Source organism: Pristis pectinata, chromosome 5 (assembly GCF_009764475.1).
Source record: "Pristis pectinata isolate sPriPec2 chromosome 5, sPriPec2.1.pri, whole genome shotgun sequence".
Classification (NCBI taxonomy): domain Eukaryota; kingdom Metazoa; phylum Chordata; class Chondrichthyes; order Rhinopristiformes; family Pristidae; genus Pristis; species Pristis pectinata.
The window spans coordinates 16,414,817-16,432,813 of NC_067409.1; the positions used below are offsets into that span (position 1 = coordinate 16,414,817).

At 41.6% G+C, this 17,997-nt stretch overlaps 1 protein-coding gene across 2 annotated transcripts in view; it reads left to right on the forward strand.

Moving 5' to 3' along the window:
- The first annotated feature begins 17,323 nt into the window (after positions 1 to 17,323).
- Positions 17,324 to 17,997, forward strand: part of rnf32 (ring finger protein 32) — a 39,291-nt gene continuing 38,617 nt past the window's right edge. Inside the window, exon 1 of one of the 2 annotated variants that reach the window (XM_052016572.1) lies at positions 17,324 to 17,431. The gene's annotated coding sequence lies outside the window, so the exon portion shown is untranslated. The remainder of the gene's footprint in view (positions 17,432 to 17,997) is intronic. The other variant, XM_052016570.1, reaches the window with a different exon arrangement.

Sequence of the window (17,997 nt, forward strand, 5' to 3'; positions counted from 1 at the left end):
GTAACAATTAACATTTGGGGTCTGGTACCATACATCAGAACTGAGAAAGAGAGAAACAAGATAGCCTAGGTAACGGAGAAGGTGGGGGAAAGCGACAGGTGGAACAAAGGGAATTTCCCTGATAGGGTGAAATCATGGGGGAAGGTAAAATAAGATTAAGCTTCTTTGTCTATGTAATGTGTTGCTCATATTGGATAATCTGTGGAACATTGTATAGTCTAACCATACAGAAAAAACGGTGCAGAAAAAGGGGATAGCAGGCAAAGAGAGCCAGTTCTTATACAAACAGAAAGGAAGAGTTATCTAAAGTTGGAGAATTCAATATTGAGTCTTGCAGGCTGCCACATGCCCAGATGAAAAAAAAGAGGTATTGTTCCTCTCACTCAGGTTGAGCTCCATTGTAGTATTGCAGGAGGCCACAGATCACAGAGGTCAGAGTGGAAGTGATATAGTGAATTAAAGTGGCAAGCAACCTGAAGGTCAAGGTCATGCCTGCAGACTGAGGGCAGGTGCTCTGCAAAGCAACCACCTAATCTACATTTGGTTTCTCTACTGTGGAGGAGGCCACATTGTGAACACCAAATGCAGCACACTAGATTGGAAAGAGTGCAAGTGAATCATTGATACATCTGGAGAAACTTTTTTGGTTCCTAAGTGTTGTGAAGGGAAGATGTAAGAGGACAGATATTGCATGGTAAAGTGCCATACTACAGGTAGTGATTGGTGGGGATGGAACAGCGGGCCGGGAAGTCACAAAGGGAGCTAGCCCTGCAAAATGCTGAAAAGGGAGAGGAGGGGTATATGCATCTGGTGGTGGAATCTTATTGGAGCTGGTGGAAATTGCAAAGGATGACCCATTGAATGTGAAGTCTAGTGGGACAGAAGGACCAAGGACTCTTGTTTTTGCTCTGTGCAGGAGAAGGGGTGAGAGCAGAGAGATATTTCTCCTGCGGGAAATGAGCTCTATCCACTGTGGTAGAGGGGAAGCCACAATTTAGAAAGGAGGACATTTCAGAGGCATCTGTGTGGAATGTCACATTGGAACAAATGAGGCATTCCACATCAGAACTTTGAGAATGGAATGGAGTCCATACAGGAGGCAGGGTAGAAGTAAGTAAAATCTGTAGGTTTGCAGTGGATATTGGTGGCTAGCTTATCCCCTATGATGGAGACAGAGGGAGATCTAGAAAAGGAAGAGAAGACTCAGAAGTGTCAAATCACTTTGTAGTTTCCATCTGTCTAGAGGCACAATGAACATGACCTTCACTGCATGACAACTTCACAAGAGCATCAACCGCAAGCATGGCACAGCTAGTAGAACCATTGCCTTGCAGTGCCAGAGACCTGGTTCAATCCTGATCTTGGGCACTGTCTGCATGGAGTTTGCACATTCTCCCTACATGGGTTTCCTTCAAGTGCTTCGGTTTCCTCCCACATCCCAAGGATGTGCAAGTTGACATGTCAATTGGCCGCTGTAAATTGCCCCTAACGTGTAGGTGAATGGTAGAATCTACTGGGAGTTGATGAGAACATGGGGAGAAAAAAAAATTGAGATTAATATAAGATCAGTGTAAAATGGGCCATGGACTATTGGCATGGTGGAGCAAAGGGCTTGATTCTATGCTCTATCTCTCAATGTCTCTATGAGACTATAAATGACCAACCCCATCAATTGATGGACATGCAAGTTATGATCTTAATCAATAGGTCTACAACAAACCCAATCTCAGCAAGGACAGTGGGGGGCGGGTTCCACTATTAGTCAGAGGAGACACAAGGGAAGGCTCATCCATTGAGCCTATACAGGTAGAACTCAAAAATAAGAAAGGTACAATCACTCTGAAGGGATTATACTGCAGACCCCCCAATAGCGACTGAAACATTGAGGATTAGATATGCAGGCAGATAAGGGAAAGCTGCAAAAACAGGGTTGTTGTTGTGGACAACTTCAACTTCCCCAATATAGACTGGGACCTCCCTAGTGCAAGAGGTTTAGGTGGGGCAAAATTTGTTAGGTGAATCCAAGAGGGTTTCTTAAATCAGTATGTAGATAGTCCAACGAGAGGTGGGGCCATACTGGACCTGATGTTGGGAAATGAGCCTGGGCAGGTGACTGACCTTTCAGTGGGAGAGCATTTAAGAAACAGTAATCACAACTCCTTAAGTTTTAAGATAGCTATAAGTATGGACCTTGCGGGAGAGTATTAAATTGGGGCAGAACCAAACTAGGAGGGGATCAGGCAGGAACTACATAGAGTTAATTGGGAACAGTTGTTTTTGGCCAAGTCCACATCTGACATGTGGAGGGTGCGTAAAGACCAACTGGAGAGAATACAGGACAGGTATTTTCCAGTAATAAGGAAGGATAAGGATGGCAAGGTAAGGGAACCTTGGATTACAAGAGAGGTGTTGAATTTAGTCAAGAAGGAAAAGGAAGCATATGTAAGCATTAGGAAGCTAAAATAAAACAGAGACACCAGAAATTCTGCAGATGCTGGAACATGGAGCAATACACAAAAGGTGCTGGAGGAACTCAGCAGGTCAGGCAGCATCTATGGATGGAAATAAACAGTCGATGTTTCATGTCAAGACCTGTCATCAGGACTGGAAAGGAAGAGGGCAGAAGCCAGAATAAGAAGGTGGGGGGAGGGGGAGGGGGAGGAGTACACGCAGGCAGGGGATAGGCGAGTTCAGGTGAGAGGCAAGTCCAGGTGAGAGGAGGAAGGTAGTGGGTGGCCACCCACTTCAATTTCACATCCCATTCCCATACTGACATGTCTATCCATGGCCTCTCTGCTGCCATGTTGAGGCCAGGTACAGGTTGGAGGAACAACACCTCATATTCCACCTTGGGAGTCTCCAACCTGATGGCCTCCACATCGATTTCTCTAACTTCCAGTAACCCGAACCTCTTCTTTTTCTTCCCCCCCCCCAATTCCTTTGTCTTCCCTTATTCCTATGGCTCCCTTCTCCTGCCTTGATGACCTGCCCATCTCCTCTCCTCCCCTCCCCTCCGCCATCCTTTATTCTTTGGTCCACTGCCCTCTCCTACCGGATTCCTTCTTCTTCAGCCCTTTGCCTCTTCTACCTATCACCTCTCAGCTTATTACATCTTCTCCCCCTCCCACTACATTCCCCCCTCACCTGAACTCGCCTATCACCTGAACTCACCTATCACCTGCCTGCGTGTGCTCCTCCCCCTCCCCCCACCTTCTTATTCTGGCTTCTGCCCTCTTCCTTTCCAGTCCTGATGAAGGGTCTTGGCCTGAAATGTCGACTGTATATTTCCCTCCATGGATGCTGCCTGACCTGCTGAGTTCCTCCAGCATTTTTTGTAAAATCATACAGAGTCCTTGAGGATTGTAAAGAATCTAGAAAAGAACTCAAGAAGGGAATTAAGAGAGCTGGCAAGTAGGATTAAAGAGAATCCCAAGGCATTCTCTACGTACATCAAGTGCAAGAGGATAACTACAGAGAAGATAGGTCCAATCAAGGATAAAGGAGGGAACATGTGCTTGGAGGCAGAGGGTGTGGTCATAAATGAGTAGCTTGCATCAGTATTTACCAAAGAAAAGGACGTTGAGGATACTGAGATCAGTGCGGAGCATGCTAATGTGCTGGGCATTTTGAGATAAAGAAAGAGGTAGTGTGGTGCCTCTTGAAGAGCATCAAGGTGGATAAGTTCCCATGGCCTGATGGGATATACCGCAGGTTATTAACAGAGGCAAGACCTGAGATTGCTGGAGCCTTGACCAAGATCTTCAAGTTCTCTCTAGCCACAGGCAAGGTCCCGGAGGACTGGCGTGTAGCTAATGTCGTTCTCGAGTTCAAGAAGGAAATAGGTATAATCCTGGAAACTATAGACCGGTGAGTCTCATGTCAGTGGTAGGGAAGATATTAGAGAGGATTCTTATGGACAGGATTTTTGAGCATTTGGAAAACCAGGCCTAATTAGGGACAGTCAGCATGGCTTTGTGTAGGGCAAGTCAGAGAGGACATAATGGAGGGCTTGATTGAGTTTTTTGAGGAGGTGACGAAGGTGATTGATGAAGGTAGAGCTGTGGATGTTGTCTACATTGAATGTAGTAAAGCATTTGACACAGCCCCTCATGGTATCCAAGGCCTGCTACAGAAGTCTGTTGCAGTAGGTCATCAAAAGGAATGGTCACTGGTGTGACACTGTTCTAATCATCCACTGCACACTTTAGATTGTGTTTCTAGGCCATTTTCTTTTTATACAACCCAAAGTACTATTGGTCCTTTTACGGCATTTGCAATTTCAGGACATCTTGATTTTGAACATGTAGATCCTTTCCCCTATTTTCGAAACCCCTTATTTGTCTATCAAATGACTTTTCTTCTGCCCAAATATAAATCATCTGTACGTCCCTAGAACAGAAATGGACCACTCACAAAGTCTTCCCACATCTTTGTTTTCTGTCAACCAACCAACATGTATCCGAGGTGCCACATTTCCCATTTATACCATGCCATTGTACTTTTTGAAAACCCACATTAACCCCATCTTGTTTTATTCCCTTTCTCCATCCAGTCAGTCATCCCTTCAAGAATTCTATAAAGTTGTTTGAAGAACTTACTTTTAACAAATTCTTGTTGGATTTTCTTGTCTATGTAGAAATGACAGCACAAGTTATGCCATTCAGCCCAAATGGCCCACATTATTATGTATAATTTACATCAGCCCATGCAATTCCAATGGAATGTAGTTCATTTCAAATTATGGATTCTGAAGCCCTTAAAATTCATTGGAGTGGTGCATGTTTTTTTAAACACCAAAGGGCTGATTTGTACCCATCATGATTGGTAGCTCATGGCATACCTTTTGCATAATGACAGACTTGATTGAGTTTCCACAAATGCATTGTGTTCCCACAACCAAAGCATACAGATAGCATGTCACTGATCATTATGCAGAGCATCTCCTGTTAAATTGCTTCCCATATCAGACAGGAAATGATGTCTGAACTCTGGGAACAAGCTCTGCTCCTGTATTATTTATCTTCTTCAGGCTCATAGGAGAGTCATTTGGAGCAGAGCTAGTTGGGAGTCAGCTATGCAGAAGTTTGGAGCTGCAATAACCCAATCCTGAGGTGAAGTCTTTTCCTCGTTGACAAAACCAGGCACGGCTTCCTTCATAGCATCTATCTGAACAGGTGCCCAATCCCATATATGTGTTACCATCCTTCACTCTGCTTCTGTGTCACCATCCTTCTCAGTGTTCTGCAAACTGCACAATAACTTCCAGCTGTCGGTGATCAGATCCCCATTAAAAACAACATTATCGCCATTAGTTTCAGCTGGACTCCTGAAATTGTTTAGTGTTAATGTGCCTCAAAGGAGAAAGTATTACAATTAGCATCTTAAATCCTTCAATGAGATTCACACAATATTCCCATGTCTAATGTTAAACTAGTCAATAACAACTCAATTCAGCCTTCATCATCTAATGTGTTAGACTGGCTATTCTTCAATCCAATGACAGTATGTCTCATATCGAAAAAGCTTTGAAAAATTATAACAGAACTTCTGATATGTCAAAGTCTTGATTCGACCTCTAACATCACAGTTATTCCAAAATGTAATAAACGGAAATGATAATAAACAATAAGTTAATTGTTAAAAGTAGAGAGATAATACAAATCACTTTCAAGTAGCAAAAAAGACCAAAATCAATGAGATTGTGATTTTGTGACTGATTCTGATTCATTGTTGTGACTATCTGTATGTGTTGTAATTCATTGATATGTACAGCACAGAAACCTTTCTGCCCACCTACAATAATCCCATTTGCCCGCATTATGGTTTGCCTATTTAAGTGCCTGTCTAAATGTCTCTTAAACCTAGTGATTGTATCCAATTCCACCACCTCTTCTGGCTGCATGTTCTGTGTAAAAATTTCCCCCTCAAATCTCCTTTAAAACTCCTTCCTCTCACCTCTTGTTTTTGATACCCCCCTACAATGGGAAAAAGGTTCTGACTATCCACCCTATTTATGCCTCTAATAATTTTATATAACTCAATCAGGTCACCCCTCATCCTCCTTTGCCTCAGGGAAAACAATCCCAGCCTATCCAGTCTCTTCACTGTTCACCACACCACCAATTTTGGTGACATGCTCAAACTTACTGATCATCTCACCTATATTGTCATCCAAATCATTAATATATATGACAAACAGCAGGGGACTGAGCACCAATCCCTGTGGCACATCACTGGCCACAGGCCTCCAATATGAAAAACAAACCTTCCGCTAACACCCTCTGATTCCTTCCACCAAGCCAAATTTTGTATCCAACTGGCTAGTTCACCCTGGATCCCATGTGCTCTCACCTTCCGGACCAGTCTACCCTGTGGGACCTTGTCAAAAGCCTTGCTAAAGTCCAGGTAGACAATGTCTACTGCCCTGCAACCAGAACTACACACAACACTCTGTGATGTCTAACCACTGTTCTATAATGTTGCAACATGACATCCTAACTCTTATATTCTATGTCTCGCACTATGAAGGCAATCATGCCACATGCTGCCATCAACACCCTATTTACCTCTATTGCCACTTTCAAGGAACAATGGACTTGAACCCTAAGGACCCTCTATTCATCAACATTCCTTAGTACCCTACCATTTACTGGATATGTCCTACCCCTATTTGACTTCCCAAAATGCCTCACCTCACCACGCTTGTCAGGATTAAATTCCATCTGCCAACACTCCACCCAACTTTCCATCTGATCTATATTCTGCTATAGCATTATACAACTTTCCTCGCTATCCACCAACTTTCATATCATCTGTAAAAGTACTAATCATACCTCCTCCATTCACATCCAATAAGCGTCCCAGCACCAATCCCTATGATACACCACTTGTCACAGACTTCAAATCAGAAAAGCATCCTTCCACCACTACCCTTTGATACTATCACCAAGCCAATTTTGGATCCAATTAGCTAGCTTACCTTGGATCCCATGTCCCTTCACCTTTTGGCTCAGCCTACCATGCAGGGCCTTGTCGAATGCTTTACTAAAGTCCATCTAGACAACGTCTATGCCCTGCCTTCATCAATTTTCTTAATCACTTCCTCAAAACCCTCAATCAAATTAGTGAGGCAGAATTTCACTTGCACAAAACTATGCTGACAATCCCCGATCAGTCCCTGCCTTTCCAAATTTGCACAGATCCTTTCTCTTAGGATTTTCTCCAATAATTTCCTTACGACTGGCCTAAAGCTCACTGGCCTGTAGTTACATGGGTTATCCCTGCTTACAAAGGGAGTTTTGTAAAACAGCCATTTTCAGATGTCTTCTTGTGCAATCTTTTTTCCCCCCACCAAAAACAACAGTCATCTCCTCACAAGGCAAGGTCAGTTTATAAAATGCCATGAATTAGGTGGCAGGTAAGCCAAGATGAAAGTTAAATAAAAAGGTCTTTAGAAGGCATTTATAAATAAGATAAACAATGGCCCTAGGGAAATAAAAGCACGTACTGAAATCCATTTCGATGACAGTTTTAAGAAAGCAGCTTTTATGTATTGCTGAGCCCACCTTTGCTGTGTCTTTTTGATTGGATTGTTTAGCTAAAAACGCAAGCAATGTCCACAGTCTAGCCTGCTACTGCAGCCCTTTGATTTTAGTGAATTAAATCTTTAGCTAACAAATTGCTCCACACCTTTGTCATGAGCAGAAAGGCAAAGGTCTGTATTTTCCCGCAAGAACATACAAGCCTCATAAATGTACTGGGCCTTCCTACTTAAAAGTCAAGACTGTTGTTGACTTACAGGTTGCTTTGACTGACAGTGTACCTCAATGGCTCGTTACTTCTGCCATCTGTGTTTCTGAGTGCACCTAAATCAGATCAAAGTTGAAGCCTTTTTAAGAAAATACGCAAACCACAGCATGACAAATAACATACCTTGTTTGACACTACAAACAAAAAAAATAATGGGAGGAAATTACTTTCAATAATTCAAGAAAAGAATTTTAAGGTCCTGTGTGTTTTAATGTTGCTTCTATATCTGAAACTCTCAGTTAATTCTTTTTAATTAAAATAATACTTCAACAGCCTAAATAATATTTTTCCGAATCCAAGGTCCCAAACAATGAGTTCAAACAATTCATGTGTTTATCGAAAATTTGTGTTTTCACCACACTAACCCATTTGCATTGAACAGATTTCAGACAAGTGTGTTCACTTTTATGCACCTGAAGTGACTTTTATTTGCTTTCAAAATTAACAGTACCAGATTAATATATGGAATTTCTATGGGAAATTGTTGCCTTAATTTTATCCAGCCATTTCCTTTCATCCATTCTGAAACCACTAGCTGTTGCAGGGGTACACTTTCAATACGTACCAGCTGGCCATCAAGCGGCTATTTGTCCTGTTAATTGCAAAACTTGAAATAAAACAGAACCTTCTGGAAATACGTCACAGGTCAAGCAGCATTTATTGAGGTAGAAACAGAGTTAGTGCCGTTCTGATGGAAGGTCCCTCACCCCTTCCATCACCCACCACCACCGCGCCCCCACCCAACCCAACCCTTCCACAGCCAGCTAAGGGATTCCAGCTGAGGAATTCCAATTACAGATTCATAGGGTCATACAGCATGGAAACAGATTATTTGGCCCATCATGTCCGCACTGACCAGTGGCCACGTTATTACAACTGAGCTTGATCTTTTTCCCCATTAAGGAGTCAATAAATAGATTAGAGATAATAACAGAGAATCCTCGTTGATGTTACTCTTGATCAGCCCAGAGATCACAAGGATAATTGTAGTCCATCCGGGAACAGTTAATCCATACAAGCCACAAAGTAGATCTGAGGCCTACCAGCCTGCAGTGGTTGGCCCTGCATCCAGTGCTCTTACCCGCCTGACTATGGTAGAATTTAAACAGCACCCATTCATTTCATAACTTTTGTTGAAAATCTCCTGCTTTACCAAAACATTGCTGAACAAGCAATCTGTGAAGGGGGTTATGAATGTAGTGTTATTGCCCAGTCAACAGCAGAACAGTTCAGAGAAAGGCTAGGCCCAGGCATGCTGACACTGACCTTAGTGGGGAAATCAAACTTGTATGACACATCCTCCATCTACAAAGTCAACTGTGTCAGATAAGATGGGGTCAAACAGAGGAGGGCAGGACTCTATACACTGCCCTTCGCTGTGATAGACAAATCTAGAAATCAGGAGATTGAATGGATTAAGCTCAGGTTTGATGCCTACTGACACTTCCATCTTCTTGCAATCTCAGCAGAGGAGGGTGACCCACAAGGAAGGAGTAATTAAACAGCATATAAAATTCATGACCGTTTTTAGTACCCAGCCAACTACAAATGTAAAGACTGTACTATAGTTATCATTCACTAACAACCATTGACTTAGGAGTGAATAATGATAACATGCAAGATGTATATGAATGCTCACTAATAAACATTAATGATAATATAATTTATTCATATTCTGTGCTACAGAGAGGCATGGCGATCCTTGAAAGGACTAACGATACTGGGAGTTCAGAGTGCCGCCCTGATAAAACCTGCCCGCAAAACAGTACCAGGTAAAAATGAGGGGGGTGAAAAAAGTGCCAGGCCACCTGTGGCAAAAGTATTGGTGTGGATAGGGAAAACAATCAAAATTGCCAGGCCATTTGTCAACCATCATCATAATCACATATAAATGATTGCTGCAAGTTAGTAACTAATGGATGACTGACAGGTTTGAAAAAGAACCTAAATGAATTTCTCTCCATCATGAATGTAATTAAAAGCAAACTTTTTTTTAAAACCAAACTCTAACTTTCCACGAACCTGGTGATGTAAAACCTCAAGCACTTCAGTTCAAATTGAGCAGAATTCAATATATTACGCGAGCCATTATGACTGATTCCACTGTAAGAATTTCGAAGCATTGAAAATCTGATCACCCAAAAGCAGCTGCTCAATATTAAATGTCTGGATCCCTCACAGCAGGAATTGGTTATCATTTGCTGGATTCTCAGCACTCTTCTCTAATCCATCTAATTTCCCAAGAGCCATTTAGTTTTTCCAATTTTGTTTGTATCTCCTATTGAGGAAGATTATGATTTGATAGTAATAATTTTGAGCCATAATAACACCATTATGACACCATTCATAGAAACATTTCCTTGCTGGTGGCCTTTGGATTTTCAGTACTGTTAATCAACCCAGCACTCAGCATCAGCACCTTCATGAGTCAAACATGCACAAAAGAACTTAAGAAATAGGAGCAGGAACAGGCCATTTGGTCACTCAAGCTTCCCCTGACATTCAACAAGATCACAGCTGATCTTCTACCTCAAGCAGCATTTTCCTGCCCTATCCCCACTTTGCTTGATTTGTCTAAATCTTTGTTTTGAGAGCAATCAATGGTTGACCCTCCACAGCCCTACAGCACAGAGAATTCCAAAGATTCACCACTTCTGTGAAGAAATCTCTTCTCATTTCATTCCCAATTTGCCTATCAAATATTTTGAGACTGTGAACCCTAATTCTAGATACCTTAGTCAAGGGAAATATCCTCCCCTTATCTACCTTTTGAAGCCCTGTAAGAATTTAGTCTGTTTCAATGAGGTCACTCTCATTCTTCTAAGCTCTCAATAAATGAGACCTAACCTGCTTAAGATCTCCTCATATAACTGACCTTCAATCCCAAGAACCAGTCTAGTGAATCTTTGCTGCACTCCCGCTATAGTCATCCATCTTTTATTTTAAGCTAAGGAGACCAAAGTTGTCCACAATACTCCAGCTGTGGTCTCAGCAAGATCCTAATTGTAGCAAGACTTCTTTATTCTTGGACTTCTGTCTTCTTGATAAAAAAAAGGCAAACTACCATTTGCCCTCTTAACTGCCTGCCGGACTTGTACTTTACATTTCAGTGACTTGAGTACAAGGACACCCAGGTCCTTTAGAACATCAATTTTTTTCCAATCCCTCACCATTTAAAAAAATACTATTTTTGTTTTGTATGTGGATTATTTCATGTTTTTTCACATTGCACTGCATCTAACATTTTGTTGCTCACTTATTTAGCTAGTCCATATCCCTCTGAAGCTTTTTTTCATTCTTATCACTATTCACATTCCCTCTTGGTTTCATAAAGTATTCACACATATGGATTAAAGAGCCCTTTGTCAAAAGGTCATTTAATAACGCAAGCAAAGTTGTTCTTCCAAAGGTTGCAAACACTGAGTAAATTCTTCTGCCTATCATGACATATTCATTGTGTTAATCTATGGTCTTTTCAAACTGTAAGCAATAAGTAGGCGGACAGAGGAGTCATAAAGCAAAGAGCCTTTCGGCCTACCTCGTCCATGCTGACCGTGAAGCCCATCTACATGTTTCCCATTTGCCTGCATTAGGCCCGTATCCTTCTATGGGAGAGGGAACAAGAGGGTTTGTTATGGTAGTGTAACACATTTATTATTTTGTATCATTAAGTGAAAGTAGTGAAGATAAGATGTCCTATTGCATTAAGTGGCTGAGCATTTATGTTGCCCTGTGCTCACTCACTGTAAAATAATGGCACTAAGAGATCTGTTAAAGTCTTTCTCCCACCAGTTGTTGGCTTTGCATGGTGTCAAAGATACTGAAGAAGAACTGTAAAAAGCATACAGATTTGAACCAGAAAAAGTTGCTTATAGTATTGGTGTGCCCCAGGTTAATTTATGATATATAGAAGGCAAATACTTCAGATGCTGGAAACCTGAAATAAAAACACAATATACTGAAACTCTTATTACAGCAGGCAGAATCTATGGAGACAGAAAAAGAAGTTTGTTTCAAGTCAATCACCTTTCATCAAAATGGGAAAGGTTAGAGATAAAATAAGTTTTAATATGCCTTTTTGCTTGGAAATTATTGTCATTGTACTGAGGTAGAGTGAAAAACTTGTCTTGCATACATTCATACAGATCAATTCATTACATGGTGCGTTGAGGTACTACAAGGTAATATAATACAGAATGCAGAATAAGGTGAAACAGCTACAGGGAAAGTGCAGTGAAGGAAGACAATGAGGTGCAAGGTCATAACGAGGTAGATTATGAGGTCAAGATCCACCAGAGGTTAAAAATATCTGCAAATACCCCTGCCAGCTGATCTGTACAGGATCTAAGGACACAGCCAGGGACACCATCTGGGCCAGATGCTTTCCGCGGGTTCACTCTTCGGAAGACCAATCTTACATCCTCAGTGGTGACTATGTGTTCAGGTGCACTGGAGACTGTTGGGGTGGGTGGTGACATACCAATCCTCTTCTATACAAAATGTGCATAGAATGCTTTGTGATATAGTTGGATATTCAGCAATTTGAATGAACCATCAATGCAAGGGAGTAGAACAATTGCAGCCAGGAGAGTGCCTAATACTAGATATTAAATTTGTAGAAATAATATAACTTAATGCAATCTAAAGTAATTTCCATTATCATACTTTTCACTCGGGCATACTTGACTGGCACTGAAAATGGGGCTTTCATACTTAGAACATTGAATATTACAGGACAGTACAGGCCCTTCGGCCCACAATGTTGTGCTGACATTTTATCCTGGTCTAAGATCTATCTAACCCTTCCCTCCCATTTCTCTATCATTCATGTGTCTATCTAAAAGTCTCTTAAATGTCCCTCATGTATCTGCCCCCACAACCTCTGCCGGCAATGCATTCCACACACCCACCACTCTCTGTGTAAACAACTTACCCCTGACATCCCCCTCATACCTTCCTCCAGTCACCATAAAATTATGTCCCCTCGTGTTAGCCATTGTCGCCCTGGGAAAAAGCCTCTGACTGTCCACTCAGTCTATGCCTCTTATCATCTTGTACACCTCTATCAAGTCACTTCTAATCCTCCTTCTCTCCAAAGAGAAAAGCCCTAGCTCACTCAACTCAACTTCTTTCTGAGCCTGGACCCGGTGTTTAAGGGTTGTGGCCATAGAGCCAATGAGAACAGAATCAGGGGAAAGAAGTGGGGATTGAAAGAATCAATGCTGCGTGGATTTGGGGAATGGAAAACAGAGCCTGAGATTTGGGTGTTCTTAGAACAAGATTGGGAAGGGTGATAATTTGATCATCACAGTGTGCAGATGGTGCAGTGAGGGTGTTGCTGAAGGATGATGGCAAGTAATTCATTTATCTGGCTGGCATCCCAGTCCGGTGCTGGGCTGGGTGGCCCATGTTTACACGGGAATGCCCAACTATGAGCATTACCTGAACAACATGGTCCAATTTCTCCTGCAAAGCATCACAAGGAGTGGTACTTTGGAGAAATATACTAACCCGTGAGCCCTGATGCATCAGTTAGCAAGGGTGTCTCATGCCCAATCAAATTTCCAGAGTAGCATGAAATAACTCAGAAGTGGTCATTATTGTGTTTCATTTAAGATAAAAGATAGATTAACTGTTGCATATCAACAAAATAAATCAGCATTTTGTTATCCATTTTATAGACATACATTTATGTCATAATGGTTCAATATTGCTCACATAACTTTTACAGCACACAGAAGATTCAAATTTTAAAGATCCAGATTTTAACATTCTATGAAGATTGTTGGGGTTGAGAAAAGTCCTAGTTTAAAAAAAAACTTTGGCTGAAGAATTTGTGAAAAATTCAATTTCATTGCTTTGTGCATCTGTCAAGTTTACCCTCAGTTACATCTCCTTTTATCACTGCAAAGCCAATGAATTACTAATTCTTAAAACTGCACATGAGCCTACAAAGTCAATCATTATTGCCCAAGTCATCATCAAACATTTTTGCTGTGGTAATGAACATGTCAGGGTTGACCCCCACATTGTAGACTCTGAGATTATTGAATCACGTACACAATGCTGGATCTAAATGCTCATATTTGGGATAGTACTTTCTCTTTGAAGCCTGACCACTTTGTTCAACTGCCAGTCACTTCCCTTTCAACTATAAACATCACTTACAGTTGATCCTCTGGTTTCAGTTCCATGCTTCTCACTAATTTTACATGTACTAACCTTTTGTATTGCCTCAGGATGTTCCCGTTTGTGCAGGTAAATGTGATGTTTGGCAGCTGCTGTCAAATTACTATTTCCCCCATATAGATGAGCTCTGAGGCCATATCTGTACAGGTGTACAACACCTATGCTTTGTAATTCTCTTCTCCCATTAGTAGTTACCCACACGACCTTAGTTACATAAAGGCAGGACAATTATATCCATGGTTATTTTCAGAGATGCTGTCAAAGTGGCTTCTAAGTTGTCATCATGAGGCACACAGTGTAACGTAATCACCTCTGACCAATTTTCTCTCTGCACCCATAAAATCCATCCAACCCTGCAGGGTAGGGAAAGTAAATATTAATTCAAACCTCTTTTCCCCCCAATTTCAGAACCAACACACCAGCAATATATAGATATCTAACCATTTCATGCCATCGTATTTTATAACATACTGTATTACAATGGGTGTCCATTATTTTCTATTAAACCTTTGAACACTGCTGCCTTAGTAATTATTGCATTCTTATCATTTTTGCTCATAGATATTCCCCTTCTCCATCAGAGGATTCTGTAATCTTTAACCTTGTTTAAAATTCCCTCAAAAGGCTTAATTCTATTGCAGCCCTTACATTGATAAAAACCAATATCCATTCTTTCAGCTTTAATCCTCAATGTGCCTCTTTTTTTTTAAACTGTCATCACTGTCAGTGTCTTTGTCTAAAATGTACCTGCAACCTGGAGGTATCTACTCAAACACTTGTTTTGGCAAATCATTAAAATTGTCCTCAAAACCTATGTTTAGCCACATATTTAATCATCTCTTCCATTTCTTTTCCCAATTGAGCTTGACTTGGATACATGGGAGCAAAAGTATGGATCAGACCCCTGGGGTACCATTCACATGGTGTATTCCAACAAAAAGGAGGTGGAAAAGGGAATGCTGAATCAGATCGACTACATTCCAAAGAGGATAGTGCAGACACTAAATTGAAGGCTACTTTATTGATTGAGAAAACAACGATAAGGTGCTTATTGATTTTTCATGAACCAGGACATGTATCGGAAATACTTCAACAAATTTTCATTGAAGCAGACCAATGGGGCGCCATATAGAAGAGACTCTACAAGTTATGGGAAAGATGGAGATAGAAAGGTCTTGTTGTCTATATTGTATGCACCAGTAATTGTGGGCATAGATTGGATGAGTCACTCAGATTAAGGGAGTGCAGATGCAAAAAACTTCTGGCATTGGGCAGTGAAAAGAGTCAGGAGCCACTCAGGTTACAATTAGTGACTGAAAAGAACCATTACAGATGGAATTTGATGACAATTCGTTTGAAGAGAAATGTAAAACTTGGACTAAAGAGCACATAGAACAGTTGAACAGGAGACTTTCCCGGGGAGGAGATAAGTTAGAAGCTGGATCATTGCATGAAGAGATTGTGTGCTTACGAGACTGAGGAAAGATCAAGTGATAAATAGCCAAAGGGTTGCCGAGAAATTGCATGACATTGCTAGTTATGTTAGTAATACAAGTTGGCAAATGTCAACCTTGTGATATAAGCAGAATATTAAGAGCACTTTTCAAACATCCAGGATTTGGAGAGCTGGCTGTTCAGTTGTCAACCAGCATGTGAAGAACACATGGTTATTTTACTGAGGGTCAGCAAATGATATATATATTGCATTATGATGAGCTGCTAAGACAGACAGCTTCCATTACAGAAGCATTTGCAGAAGCCACCAAGACTGAGAAACAAATCTGCTAAGAAAGCTGACAAGCTGAAAACACACTAAGAACTGTTTTAAAGTGAAGGGTAGTTCCGTTGTAAGCAGCACGAATCCAGTGGATCGTTTGGACAGTGATTTAACATTTTCAGAGCAATGGGAATATTCAAAATTCTCAATTGCACAAAGTTGAGGCAAACAGTCCACAATCTGCCAGTTCATCAGAGTTTCAGGACCACAGCTGTGCCACTACAAGAATCCTGCGGTATAGTCTAAGGCTAAGGTTCAGCTGTGTGTTTAAAATCATTTGAATTCTGACTAGCATAAACAATGCTGATGCAGAACTTGAGATTCTGAATTTTGGGGCTTTTGTTGTTTACAGAATGGCATGAATCATGCACAGATTGAGTTAGATGTATTAAAAGAGGCCTACACTGCAATATTGGAACTTGTTTAAAAGCTCCAAAGTTCCGGTAGAGACATTACTACAGGCAGGGGCACTGATATCCTCTCAATGTAGGGTAGCAAGAGTACAAAAGACAAAGAGCCTTAAGAAACAACCAAATTAGAAACTGTTGTGATTGACTTCATGTTCTCCAGTAATGGACCAATAATTGTACCTACTATGTCATTGGTCTGCATTTTCAGAGGAGTGTGGGAACAAGGGCTCCAGTGAATTTCAGGGGAGTACAGGAGACATTACTTGTGAGCCAGATGTTGAAATGTCGTGATTTCTGAATAATCAGATAGCAGTTATCAGAGTTTTGCTGAAGTACATGAGGGTTAGTATACTTTTAAAGAACTGAATATGGTGTGACTTTTAATGCATTGATATACCTTAGCTGTGAGTTGACTGACCTCAAATGATATTTTCCTGGCCACTCTCTTTTAGTTCTAAGTAGCAACACCCACAAGGACTACAACCAGCTTCTCAGGGCAACCGTGAATGGGCAATAAATAGGAGTCTTACCAGTGTCAACCACCTCCTGTGAACTAATAGCTAATATTATATGCACATGAAGTAAGCGGGCGGGGTGTGGAATTGTCTCGTTTGAGTTATTAAATCTGAGCACCCAATTGCTGAGGTGATTCAAGTACAGCCTCCACCGCAGATTTGGACTCTGAATCTGAAGTCTCGTAAATGTCCCTATCTAATTGAGCAAGAGACCTCTGGCTCTTTAAATTTCAAACTTTGTCCAAAATTAAAACAAAAACAAATGCCCTCACACAGGCCAAGACATTCGAGCTACCAGAGAGAAGCAGCAGGAGTTACCTGATAACGACACGCTGGAGTTTGAAGTCAGAATTCACATAGAAATAAACGCAAATCATTTTAGTGCAGAAAAAAAAGTATTTAATTCACCAAAACCACGGAATTGAAACTGCGCAGGCTCCTGTTACAAACGGGGTTTGAATTGATTTGAAAAAAAACTTTATTCCCAAATAAGAAAAAAAATTAAAAACTTCTTCACAAAATGTACGGCGATTCCTTTATTATTATTTCCAAACAGCGTGTGTTTGTTTTATGTGAATTTTGGCTGGCGGGGCCGTTGCTAGGTAACTGCTGCCGCCTCTGCTCTCGGGCCTGGCTGCTTCCTCCCCGCGCCGGGGTCGATTTTAATTCTTTAACATTAAGTTATCGGAGCGTTGGCTTTTCGAAATTCCCCATGTTTGCGGTTCATGAAGGTGTGTCAGACTTAGGATCTGTTATGTGATATTTAATATGGATAAGTGTGTTTAAAACAGACTCACTGCCGTTGCGCTTCGTGTCGAGGCCGCAAGCCACCGCAACTGGCTGGGCTCGGGAGGTTGGAGCCGCACTGTCTCTGCAACCTAATGCCGAAGCCCACCTTTGCCAATCCTAGTCCCACTATAAGCAGCCTAGTTCATACTATGGCCAGCCTAGCCCCCAGCATTACTAGTCTAACCCCACCTTTGCCAACCCTAGTCCCACTCTGACCAGCCTAGTTCATACTATGACCAGCCTAGCCCCCAGCATTACTAGCCTAACCCCACCTTTGCTAGCCTAGTCCCACTATGACCAACCTAGTTCATACTATTACCGGTCTAGTCCCCAGCATTACTAGTCTAACCCCACCTTTGCCAGCCTAGTCCCACGCTGACCAGCCTAGTTCATACTATGACCAGCCTAGCCGCCAGCATTACTAGCCTAACCCCACCTTTGCCAGCCTACAACTTCCTAACCTGTACATCTTTTGGAATGTCTGAGGAAACCGGAGCACCCAGAGGAA